We start from the raw sequence: 12,146 nt of genomic DNA on the forward strand, positions 1-12,146 counted from the left end.
TTTGGGCTTACTGCCTTTTCAAGATTGATTAGCCATACCATGTACATGTTCACATCATCACTCCAAGGGGGATTTGTATCATTATATGGTAGTGATGTGTGTGAACACACTTAGGACCACCGGGGCACTTTTTTCCTCACCAGGAGGTTTTTTTCCCCGTGCGTATGTACACCCTCTTTTCTACTCATTTTGGGGTGTGTACTTATCCTTTGTATATGGCACACATTTGTTCATTCTAATCTAGTGAGTTTGTGCGCTCTCAAGCTTCTCTATCTTGTGTGTGTGCATTGTTGCAACCCTAACCCTAATTCCAACACTAATACATGCTCAGTGTAAGAAAGTGGGTAGATATCCTTCACTGTGGTAGCATTTACCCTCTTAAGATTGATGTATACCCTTAGGTTATCATTCATTTTAGTAATTACCACAATTAGTGACACCCATTATGTGTGTTTAATCTCATAGATGAATCCAATATCTAAGTGTTTTTGGATTTCCTCTTTGATGAAATGAGTATATTTTGGATTCATCTCATGTGGTTGTTATTTAAAAGGCCTTGATTCATAAACATATCTTGATATTTTTTGAGAAGATCAATGAGATCTTTCTCTTTAGGTCTTTGGTAATATACACAGGTTTGGGTTCCTCCCCAAGGTTAGCTAGATCTACCTCCTTAATGTCAATAGGTCCCTTCAAAACTTCTTCTAGATTTCTCCCAAGGGATTGCTTAACCTTGTTACTTCAAATGATGCTCTCTCCTATGTTGCTGTTGTTGCAAAAATGCTTAGGGATAGCTCTTGAATTTGATTCATCTTTTCCTTTGCCAAAGCTTTCATCATAGCTTTGGCTTCTCTGTCTTTTATTACCCATTGCTGGTTCTGTTTCTGCCTAGCTGAAGGGCTAAGTTTTTCTAGTTCTTAGGGTTGAGAAGGATGAGGAGGGACTTTAGCCTTGGATAAGAAGGCATGTGCTTGTGTTGGTTGTGCTTCCCCTCCCCATTGACTTCCCACCTTGACATAAGTCTTGTGGGTTCTCGTCCCATGATTATTTTCAATCATAGGGGGTTCTACAAGAATTTTGATAGGCTTGAGCTTTTTCCTCTTTTTTGAGTCTCTACTTGGTTCAACAATGCTTGTTTAAATTATGCTTGAATTCTCGAGGGGGTTTAGGAATGCCTAAAGCTCAACTAACGTATCTAGTGCCTTCCTTAAGGAGTTTTCAAGCTCATAATTTCTTAGGCTAAGTTTTTGATACAGTCTAATTGGGGTCTCAAGACTCCAAATAGATTCCGTGGTCATGATAGGAGTGATTTATTTACCATTAGCATCGCAAAAATGAGAAATGCTAGTCTTGGGTATGGTGCAGAGAAAATTCTTATCTTCACCCGAGGCTCGGAAAGATCTTTAGCATTTAAGTTTAATTCCACACATAAAGTGAGGAGTGAGTGATAAGGGTCTAGTGTCAAAGGCTGATTTGTGCGGTAGACTAAGGGTCTAGTGTCAAAGGTTAATTTGTACGGTCATTTGTAAAGGTGAAGTCAAATGTCAAAACTATAGCACATGGAAAGCACACGGGGGCACATAACACATGAGCATTAATGGAAATATGGTTGGCACTAGGGTGTGCAGACAAAGTGTGATTTGAGAGATCCATGAGAGCTCTAAAAAGATGTATTTGGATTAAGCTAATGGATCCATGAGAGCTCTAAAAAGATGTATTTGGATTAAGCTAATGGAAGGGGAAGGAGATTGTGGGGTTTTCTTATGAGCATTATCATTATGTTGTTAATATCTTAATTATTTTCTAAATCATCTTATTAGCCTCTTCAAGCATGTCTATAATCTCTTACTATGAGCAGCCCTAGATCCATGTTTTCATAGGGGTGCATACATGGAAGCATGCAGACATCCACCACTTCATTGTTCTCAAATTTGAACTCACATACAACATGGCCCTTTGCACATATAATAGTTGTGGGTTGGCTAGTGGTGGCACTTGGTGGTGTCGGTAGAATGTTTAGGATAATGTTCTTCTTTAATTATGAGAGAAAATCCTCTATAAGCTCACAATTCAGAGCCTCCTCCTAGGATAACTCCCAAAGTGACACGTGGCACTCTCTCACACAAAGACTCATAAACTAGTTCCTAGTACACACTAGAAGCACACTCTTTGACTATGCTTTCTCCAACATCCCCCCTCAGAGCAAAGAGTGTGAGACCCAATACGCAAGGAGTAAACCGATTCCCCCTCCACCGCAATACTGCAACAAAGAGCCAGTCCAACTGTGACTACTGAGTCAGCTTGGCAATCGGCAGTGAGAACCATCACTCGTCAGCCCCCTCTTACTTTGCACTGGGTGTGAATACTTCATATCAAAGTAAAAAACAATACACATTTTCAAGGGACAACCTAGGGCAGAGGACCCTTATTGACCATCACACATCACACTATTTATTTCATCCATTTTATGCATAATGCAAGGGTAGAGCACCCATACACATATAGAAGAAATCAGAAACAATAATCTTTATCATCCTCATCGAGGGTGACATGGGCAGAAAGTGCATGATCTTCGCGAATCTCGTCTAGTGGTTCATCAGCACAACAAGATTAGCATGGTGTTGTTCTTGTTCTTTCTCCTTCTTCTTGAAGCAATTGGCTTCAATATGAACTTTTCGCTTACAGTACCTGCATATGATATTCTTGTTGGTTTTCCATCTACTGTGGCAGAGATAAGCACCTCTTCAGTGCTTGAGGTGAAGGATGTAGAAGTGGTTTTCTTGTTCCGGAGGTCTCTCAATGAGAAGAGCAACCAAGTCATCATATGTAGTAGCGGCTAGGTGTAATACTTCAATGGTCTGCTCAAACCAAGAAATGCCTTGCATGCTTTTGATTAGTACTGCCATCTTGTCCTCATCATCTTAAGAACACTTCAAACTTGATAATTATTGAACAAGAGAATTAAATTTGGAGATATGATCACTTAGCTCATCATTGTCTTGCATTTTCAACTCATAAAACTTCAATTTCAGAAAAACTTTGGAATGATTGACCTTGTTTATCAAAGATGCTCTCCAATCGATGATGTTAGATCTCCTTAGCCGTGGATGTAAAGTCAACATGATTAATGAGAGTTTTCGCCAAGCAGAGACCAATGAGGGAAATGGCTTTTGCATTTTGTTGCTTCCAAATTTTTCTTTGTGGCTGATCAAGTGCATCAATTGTGTCATTCTCAACAACTTCCCAGACTCCTTCATGCATAAGTAGCAGCCGCATCTTGGTTTGCCATGTGGGAAAGCCTTCCCCCTTGAACTTATCCATGAACAATGTACTAGAAGATAGTGAAGTCATGACTCAAATTTGAACTGAAAAATTACTATTTTTGCAATGGAATTTAGCTCAAAAGACTTGATGGTGCAGCAGATGGGTAGGAAGTTTTTAGCTTCACGTGAAAAGCACCCCTATCTGTGGTGGTGAAGTGTGAAGCCAAGAAATAAAGGTTGTGAAACTTATCCCAAACAAATGGCTGAGCTACGCCTCATCACTTGCTTGCCACGTTTCCTACCATCAGCTTCTGCCCCAACAACCAGATCCACCAAATGGCCCAGCAGCAGTCAGCAAAGCCCGCTCTGCTCAAGAGATGCAGGTTTTGTTTGCGTTCAGCAGAAGCTATGCTTCACAAGTTGTGTTTGCATTTAGCAAAAAACTTAGAGATGATGGACAGAGCTACGGTGGAGAGAGGACTATGGTGGGCAAGGGGATTGGCGTGAGCAGCTGAGGACTTGTGACGACTTCATGCAACCTGCGGCTAGTGGGGAACGAGGCCCAGCCATTACTGTTACTAGAGCAGCCTGCCTGTGTCAATGCCAGCTTAAGGGGTTGTCTTGTGCAGAGCGCGGCCAGTGGTGGGGGACAAGGCCTAGCCTTTACTGTTGCCAGAGCCTGTGCCTACGCCGATGCCAACTCAAGGGGTTGTCTAGCATAGGTGAAGCTAAGCGATAGCAATGATGCTCATGCGGCGGCAGGCTTCAGAGCCTCCCAGATGAAGCAATGGATGTGGAGCCACAGAAGAGGCTTAGAGATGAACAACCAAAGGAGGAAGACCAACTTCTATTTGTGGGTCGGCCTACACCCCCAAGGGTTGCCCATGGAGAAGCATGGCTCTCATACCATGGAGAAGCATGGCTCTCATACCATGTTGGAATAGGAGAGCAAGCTAACTCTAGCTGCAGAAAAAAAAAAAGGCAAACATAATGAAATGGTGAATAAAATTATTACATGAAAGATTATATGTCTTTTACTTGCTTTTATTGTGCTTCAGAAAGTGTCCTAGAATGTACTTTTTGTGTGCATTTCAAGCATTTTAAGCACAAAAATCATACCACCTTACTAACATGCTTCCACCCTATCACCATATTAAAGTAATCCATGCATGTCCATGTTAACCATCTTTCTAGAATTCCAAATAAAGAAACCCCTCTAGGAGCGGAAGATTATCTTCTTGGTGCTCCATTGTTCCACATTGACCATGTATAGAATGGACTGAATACATCACCCACTTCTTGGAAAATGGATTCGTAAAATGGACTATCTGATCAACAAGGATAGAGTCAAACACCTCATTATTAGGACCTCATTGGGAAGGTGTCCCCCTATGAATTTCTGATAAAGGGAATGCTTTACGAGAAGGATCAACAAGGCATTAGGAGGAAATACATTCATTTAGGTGACTTTGTAGTCATACTTGAGCAAGCCCATTCTGGAGAACACTTTGTCAAAGGTAGGTACACAATAACTTGCAAGGTTCTTCAGGGATTACCTACACTCTTTAGAGATGTAGCTAAGTTTCTTAGATGCTGCAATGAATGCAAAAGATTCACCATGGTCCAAGAGAAGGATCATATGCCCCTAACCCCTATAATTTTGAAACAACCATTAAAAAATAGCTCTTAGACTTTGTGGGTCCCATGAATTAGCCCACCACCTAAGGGAACAAGCGTTCTTCATCATAGTCATCACCATTATTCACAGAGTCGACTAAGGCCAAATCTACACACAATGTGATGCAAGATCTACCACCAAGTTTCTTTATGAGAATGTGATTACTCATTTGATGCCCACTAGGAATAGTAAACAATCACAGTATGCATTTTATGAACAAAATGGTGGAGTTTTTGCTCAAAGAGATCCTTACGGTGATGAAAAAAAAGCTAACACTTTACTACTCACAACAAGCAAACGGTCTCCAAGCCGAGAGAGCACAAACAAGGCCATGTACCATTCTCATCAAAATGTTAGAGGCATCCGAGAAGTGATTGCTTACAAAGTAATTAACAACAAAAACATGAATGTTAATAGCACACCTTTCAAGCTTGCATCAAGAAATAATTAGGAGCAGAAGAAGTTACAGTCTCTGCTCTATGTGCTTTTAAGGTGATTATTAACAAAAACATGAATGTCAATAGCACACCTTCCGAGCTTGCATCGAGAAGTGATTGGAATAAGTTGCACTCTCTGGTCTATGAGACCCCTGCTGAGAAAGTGGTTGTTAATAGCACACCCTTCTAGTTTGCATTCAAACTTGATGCATTCATGCCAATGTAACACTTTGTTCCAAGCCTTCGAGATGGAGCAAGACATAATCTCAATGGAAAGCCCCTTATAGATGGAGGTTAGTTACTTTAGAGTAACTAATCAAGAAAATATTGTGAACTACGTACAATGTCATATTGATGGTTGAAAAACCTTTTGGAACAGGAGAGCAAGTTAACTGTATGTGGAGAAAGGAAAGATGGCAAACATAATGAAATGGAAATGAAAGGAAATGAAAGCAATGAACAAGTACTTACATGTAGACCAAGATAGCTTGATTTGATTGATGTGACACACAAGAAAGTACATCACTCTTATAGAGAGTGAACACACATTCAAGTACCATATGCTTATGGGATAACTCCCAAAGTGACACGTGGAACTCTCTCACACAAAGACTCATAAACTAGTTCCTAGTACACACTAGATCACACTCTTTGACTATGATTTCTCCAACATCCCCCCTTAGAGCAAAGAGTGTGAGACCCAATACGCAAGGAGTAAACCGATCCCCCCTCCACCGCAATACTGCAACAAAGAGCCAGTCCAACTGACCAACAATTCTCGTGTGTTAGTGACTACTCAGTCAGCTTGGCGACCGGTAGCAGTAGTGAGAACCATCACTCGTCAGCCCCCTCTTACTTTGAATTGGGTGTGAATACTTCATATCAAAGTAAAAAACAATACACATTTTCAAGGGACAACCCAGGGCAGAGGACCCTTATTGACCATCACACATCAACCTATTTATTTCATCCATTTTATGCATAATGCAAGGGCAGAGCACGCATACACACATAGAAGAAATCAGAAACAATAATCTTTATCATCCTCATCGAGGGTGACATGGGCAAAAAGTGCATGATCTTCGGGAATCTCGTCTAGTGGTTCATCAGCACAACAAGATTAGCATGCTGTTGTTCTTGTTCTTTCTCCTTCTTCTTGAAGCAATTGTCTTCAATATGAACTTTTCGCTTACCGTACCTGCATATGATATTCTTGTTGGTTTTCCATCTGCTGTGTCAGAGATAAGCGCCTCTTCAGTGCTTGAGGTGAAGGATGTAGAAGTGGTTTTCTTGTTCCGGAGGTCTTTCTCAATGAGAAGAGCAACCAAGTCATCATATGTAGTAGCGGCTAGGTGTAATACTTCAATGGTCTGCTCAAAGCAAGAAATGCCTTACATGCTTTTGATTAGTACTGCCATCTTGTCCTTATCATCTTAAGAACACTTCAAATATGATAATTGTTGAACAAGAGAATTAAATTTGGAGAGATTATCACTTAGCTCATCATTGTCTTGCATTTTCAACTCATAAAACTTCAATTTCAGAAAAACTTTGGAATTAGTGACCTTGTTACCAAAGATGCTCTCCAATCGATGATGTTAGATCTCCTTAGCCATGGATGTAAAGTCAACATGATTAATGAGAGAGTTTGCCAAGGAGAGACCAATGAGGGAAATGGCTTTTGCATTGTGTTGCTTTCAAATTTTTCTTTGTGGCTGATTAAGTGCATCAATTGTGTCATTCTCAACAACTTCCCAGACTCCTTCACGCATAAGTAGCAGCCGCATCTTGGTTTGCCATGTGGGAAAGCCTTCCCCCTTGAACTTATCCATGAACAATGTACTAGAAGATAGCGAAGTCATGACTCAAATCTGAACTGAAAAATTTATGTTTTTGCAATGGAATTTAGCTCAAAAGACTTGATGGTGCACCAGATGGGTAGGAAGTTTTTAGCTTCATGAGAAAAGCACCCCTATCTGTGGTGGTGAAGTGTGAAGCCAAGAAATAAAGGTTGTGAAACTTATCGCAAACGAATGGCTGAGCTACACCTCATCACTTGCTCACCACGCTTCCTGCCATCACCTTCTGCCCCAACAACCAGATCCACCAAATGGCCCAGCAGGCAGTCAGCAAAGCCCGCTCTGCTCAAGAGATGCAGGTTGTGTTTGTGTTCAGCAAAAGCTATGCTTCACAGGTTGTGTTTGCGTTCAGCAAAAGACTTAGAGATGATGGACAGGGCTATGGTGGAGAGAGGACTGTGGTGGGCGAGGGGATTGGCGTGAGCAGCTGAGGGCTTGTGACGACTTCATGCAACCAGAGTGCGGCTAGCGAGGAACGAGGCCCAGCCATTGCTGTTACCAGAGCAGCCTACCAACGCCAGCTTAAGGGGTTGTCTAGTGCAGAGCGCGGCCAGTGGGGGACAAGGCCCAGCCTTTGCTGTTGCCAGAGCGTGTTCCTATGCCAATGCCAATTCAAGGGGTTGTCTAGCATAGGTGAAGCTAAGCGATAGCAATGATGCTCATGCGGCGGCAAGCTTCAGAGCCTCCCAGATGAAGCGATGGATGTGGAGCCAAAGAAGAGGCTTAGAGATGAACAACCAAAGGAGGAAGACCAACTTCTATTTGTGGGTCGGCCTTCACCCCCCCAAGGGTTGCCCATGGAGAAGCATGGCTCTCATACCATGTTGGAATAGGAGAGCAAGCTAACTCTAGCTGCAGAAAAAAAAGATGGCAAACATAATGAAATGGTGAATAAAATTATTACATGAAAGATTATGTCTTTTACTTGCTTTTATTGTGCTTCAAAAAGTGTCCTAGAATGTACTTTTTGTGTGCATTTCAAGCATGTGATTTCAAGCACAAAAATCATACCACCTTACTAACATGCTTCCACCCTATCACCATATTAAAATATTCCATGCATGTCCATGTTAACCATCTTTCTAGAATTCCAAATAAAGAAACCCCTCTAGGAGCGGAAGATTATCTTCTTGGTGCTCCATTGTTCCACATTGACCATGTATAGAATGGACTGAACACATCACCCACTTCTTGGAAAATGGATTCGTAAAATGGACTATCTGATCAACAAGGATAGAGTCAAACACCTCATTATAAGTACCTCATTGGGAAGGTGTCCCCCTATGAATTTCTGATAAAGGGAATGCTTTACGAGAAGGGTCAAAAAGGAATTAGGAGGAAATACATTCATTTAGGTGACTTTGTAGTCATACTTGAGCAAGCCCATTCCGGAGAACACTTTGTCAAAGGTAGGTACACAATAACTTGCAAGGTTCTTGAGGGATTACCTACACTCTTTACAGATGTAGCTAAGTTTCTTACATGCTGCAATGAATGCAAAAGATTCACCATGGTCCAAGAGAAGGATCATATGCCCCTAACCCCTATAATTTTGAAACAACCATTAAAAAATAGCTCTTAGACTTTGTGGGTCCCATGAATTAGCCCACCAGCTAAGGGAACCCAAGCGTTCTTCATCATAGTCATCATTATTATTCACAAAGTGGACTAAGGCCAAATCTACACACAATGTGATGCAAGATCTACCACCAAGTTTCTTTATGAGAACGTGATTACTCATTTGATGCCCACTAGGAATAGTAAACAATCACAGTATGCATTTTATGAACAAAATGGTGGAGTTTTTGCTCAAAGAATTCGTTACGGTGATGAAAAAAAAGCTAACACCCACCACAAGCAAATGGTCTCCAAGCCGAGAGAGCACAAACAAGCAAATGGTCTCCAAGCCGAGAGAGCACAAACAAGGCCGTGTACCATTCTCATCAAAATGTTAGAGGCATCCGAGAAGTGATTTCTTACAAGGTAATTAACAACAAAAACATGAATGTTAATAGCACACCTTTCAAGCTTGCATCAAGAAATAATTGGGAGCAGAAGAAGTTGCAGTCTCTGCTCTATGTGCTTTTAAGGTGATTATTAACAAAAACATGAATGTCAATAGCACACCTTCCGAGCTTGCATCGAGAAGTGATTGGAATAAGTTGCACTCTCTGGTCTATGAGACCCCTGCTGAGAAAGTGGTTGTTAATAGAACACCCTTCCAGTTTGCATTCAAACTTGATGCATTCATGCCAATGTAACACTTTGTTCCAAGCCTTCGAGATGGAGCAAGACATAATCTCAATGGAAAGCCCCTGATACAGAGAGGTTAGTTACTTTAGAGTAACTAATCAAGCAAATATTGTGAACTACGTACAATGTCATATTGATGGTTGAAAAACCTTTTGGAACAGGAGAGCAAGTTAACTGTATGTGGAGAAAGGAAAGATGACAAAGATAATGAAATGGAAATGAAAGGAAATGAAAGCAATGAACAAGTACTTACATGTAGACCAAGATAGCTTGATTTGATTGATGTGACACACAAGAAAGTACATCACTCTTATAGAGTGAACACACATTCAAGTACCATATGCTTATGGGATAACTCCCAAAGTGACACGTGGCACTCTCTCACACAAAGACTCATAAACTAGTTCCTAGTACACACTAGAACACACTCTTTGACTATGATTTCTCCAACATCCCCCCTCAGAGCAAAGAGTGTGAGACCCAATACGCAAGGAGTAAACCGATCCCCCCTCCACCGCAATACTGCAACAAAGAGCCAGTCCATTTGTGACTACTGAGTCAGCTTGGCGACCGCCGGCAATGAGAACCATCACTCGTCAGCCCCCTCTTACTTTGAACTGGGTGTGAATACTTCATATCAAAGTAAAAAACAATACACATTTTCAAGGGACAACCCAGGGCAGAGGACCCTTATTGACCATCACACCATTAGGAACTCAATGGAGTCTTTTTGGGCCCTTTAATTTGCCATTGCCTAATGGAGGTGATTAAGAAATAGACAAATAGGGAGATTACATGTGGACTGAAACCAATGGTTTGTAAGAGCCTAGAAGGTAGTGGTCAAACTTAGAATAATAGGCTGAATAGGCTCTTTTTTAATTTTTAAAATCAACTAAAACTCAGAAATTTTATACGTATATGAATTTTTCCCCTATTTTTTATAGAAAAGGATAGCTGCAGCATTAAGTAAGGTCTCTAAAGTGATAGAGGCCCAAAAACGAGTTTCCATGCATTCAATGCACATTCCCCTTCACTTTCCACTATCCCTCTCTCCCACGTTCCCTCCAAAACGCTCTCTCTTCCCCCTTTCTCATAGCAGGGCGTTTTTCACTCTCTAGACTACTTCTTTTAGCTATCTACCTCTTGATCTACCTCTCTCTTCACTCAGAAACCTAGATCTATAGCTATGGAAGCTTGATCTGCAACCTCCTCTCAGAAGCTATGGAAGTTTGATCCTCACTTACATTTCCTTCCTTCATCCTTCTTCCTTGTCCAACCTCCTTTTACAGAGTGTAACAGCAGAGCTTAGCTATGGAAGCTTGATCTGCAACCTCCTCTCAGAAGCTATGGAAGTTTGATCCTCACTTACATTTCCTTACTTCATCCTTCTTCCTTGTCCAACCTCCTTTTACAGAGTCTAACAGTAGAGCTCAGCAGTAGAGCTTAGCTATGGAAGCTTGATCTGCAACCTCCTCTCAGAAGCTATGGAAGTTTGATCCTCACTTACATTTCCTTACTTCATCCTTCTACCTTGTCCAACCTCCTTTTACAGAGTGTAACAGTGGAGCCAAGCTATGGAAGCTTGAGTTGCAAATGCTTTGGCTCTCATAATCTTACTCATTGTCTCCTCTCACCCCCTCTAATATCCTCTTTCAAAGTGCAGTAATAGCACAGCCAAGCCCTTGGAACTTGCTCTACAACTCCTTCTCTTTTGTACATCTCCCTAGTCTAAGTTTTTTTCTTACCATTCAATTTTCCTTTGCCATCAAGGTTTATAATCTCCCTAATATATACATCTGATGTCTTCTTCTAGAGCTCGAAGGCCTCCGATCAGTATTCAATCTCTCTCTTGTAGCAGTGGTCAAGATGAGGATGGACACTGGAACATCAAACAGTACGAGAAGTGGAATTGGATTACGATGCAGCCTAGTACAAGAGGAACCCACAAGGTGTCAAAGCGATACGTTGATATACAAAGTCACCATTGGAAAGGGCGGATATTGGAGCTCAAACAAGATCGTGATGGAAAAAAGCTAGCCAAGGTCCAACATGTTTACAAGGCAACAGAGCTGAAACTAGCAGACCATGACCAACGTCAACGATTTCCTGCAAATTGTAAGTTATTTCACCACTTTATATTCTTGTTTTTAAATCAATTGTGTGCTAATAATGGGGTACTGAGCACTGCTTTGATTGTTCTTGGGTTCCTCTACGTAGATATTTTTCCCTCAACAAACTATAGTGAGTGGGAGCCTATGGAGGCAATTTCAGGAACCTTTGAAGCATACCATGTGGAGCTTGGTAGTTTAATCTTTGGAGGGTGTCCAGCTGCACAACTTCTTGCACGAAACATCTTCTTCTATGAGGATACATATGTGGTTCCCACGACAGCAAATGGTACTGGAAAATTAGTTCCAAAACCTACGCCAACTCTCACATCTATTGAATGGCCAATTCCAGACAATGCTTCAGTGGCCATGGCTTGTTTGCATATCGAAAGCAAGGTGCAAAATGCTATGAAGTGCACATATGGATCTCACAAAGCAACCATATCCTGATTCATACCTCTACACCTCTTTGTGTACCTGTTCCGTACAAGTGACACACATCGTACCCCAACTTTATGGATTGCAAAGGGGGAGAGAGCTCTGACTTG

Source organism: Cibotium barometz, chromosome 14 (assembly GCF_041138505.1).
Source record: "Cibotium barometz isolate CiBa-2024 chromosome 14, ASM4113850v1, whole genome shotgun sequence".
Classification (NCBI taxonomy): domain Eukaryota; kingdom Viridiplantae; phylum Streptophyta; class Polypodiopsida; order Cyatheales; family Cibotiaceae; genus Cibotium; species Cibotium barometz.